Here is a 1,815-nt window from a genome sequence, read left to right as displayed (position 1 = left end):
TGCTCTGACATGGTATGAATGACATGAAATATTTTCAAGGCCACCTGGACAATATAATACTGTTTCTGGTTAAGGAACTGAAACTATTTAGAGATGATTCCTTTCCAAAATAATGGATTTCATAGAAAGTGCAATTAAAATTGGATTCTTAGTTAGAAAGTTTTTTTAAAAAGATTTGTATTAACGAGTTTGCAACACATACAAAGAATGACAAGTCTTCAGGAGGTATTTCTACACATATTCACAGTGGGAACAATTTTATTCAAAATTCAATTGACTTCTTGCTACAATCACCAGAGTGAAACCTGGAGACGCTGCACATACTTCTGTGAACAGGGGACTCACTGAGCCCAGCACAGTGTAAAAACCTCAAACAGAAACTTTCCAAGGAGGCTTTGCCTTCAGGGTGGCAGGAGCAGCTGCCGTGCCCAGGGGACGAGTTGACTCCGGGCTGGACTCAGGTGGAAATGTCTGTACAGCCTTGAGGAAGAGGTTTGAAGGCCTCAGTCATAGCCATTGGGTCCACTTTGGTGTAAAAAGCTGTCCCAGCATCATCAGGTAGTCCTACCAGAGCCCCTTCCTTCCTCCTCACTAAGGGAGCTCATGGCCCACAGAGCCTCCATGGAAAGGCTGCCATGTTCTCCCTGGAGCATCCACTAGGTTCTCTGGTGTGTTTTACTATTGTTAGCAGAGTATTCTCTAAGTGTGAGCTTTGTCCAGATGGATGATGTCTTTGATCAAGTCTTCTATGTCCTCACTGGCCCAGGTGGCAGGGCTGCTTGCACTGCAGGCTGGACCTGCTGCAGAGACCTTTGCTTTTCTGGGCCAACTCAAATATGGCAGATTCCATGTCACCTGGTCCATGTGCCAGACCAGCCCTCCTACATGTGCACTGTGTTGACTCCAGAAGTCAGAGAGGCTGTCAAGTGATTCCTTTCTTTCTTTTTCTTTTCTTTTTTAAAATTTTATTTATTTTTGGCTGCGTTGGGTCTCCATTGCTGCACGCAGGCTTTCTCTAGCTGCGGTGAGCGGGGGCTGCTCTTCGTTGCGGTGCGTGGGCTTCTCGTTGCGGTGGCTTCTCTTGTTGTCGAGCACAGGTTCCAGGAGCGTGGGCTTCAGTAGTTGTGGCACGTGGGCTTCAGTAGTTGTGGCTCGTGGGCTCTAGAGCGCAGGCTCAGTAGTTGTGGTGCACGGGCTTAGTTGCTCCGCGACATGTGGGATCTTCCCGGACCAGGGATCGAATCTGTGTGCCCTGCATTGGCAGGCGGATTCTGAACCACTGCACCACCAGGGAAGCCCATAGTGATTCCTTTCCTTGAAGAAAAGACACACATTCAACACTCTGTAAGGGGATTTATATGGCCATCCTGTTTATGGGGCTCATGTGAGAGCTCTTTTACCTTTGGGGGAACATTTTTCCTGCCATTTGATGCCAGCTGTATAATGTCCACAAATATAGTCTGGGCAGCAACTCCAACTAAGGGAAATCATCCACCAGACAACAACCCGAATGGCACCAGGCAGTCCAGGACGAGTGCCCAACTCATTGTCAGAAGACTTTGCTCTGAGCCAAGTTTTTTTTTTTTTCCTGCGTTGGTAAGTTTAATAAAAACTGGAGAACAAACCCACGCACTGCATTTCCCAGTGACACACCTTTCTTGCCGTCTGCCTTTCTGCCAGACTTGCTACTTCTCCCATTTCCATTAACGTTCTCTTAGCTCTTTTTTTTCTTAAACACCTTTATTGGGGTATAATTGCTTTACATTGTTGTGTTAGTTGCTGCTGTATAACAAAGTGAATCAGCTCTACATACAC

The sequence above is a fragment of the Physeter macrocephalus genome, chromosome 12 (genome assembly GCF_002837175.3).
Source record: "Physeter macrocephalus isolate SW-GA chromosome 12, ASM283717v5, whole genome shotgun sequence".
Classification (NCBI taxonomy): Eukaryota; Metazoa; Chordata; class Mammalia; order Artiodactyla; family Physeteridae; genus Physeter; species Physeter macrocephalus.
This window is presented reverse-complemented; position numbering follows the sequence as displayed.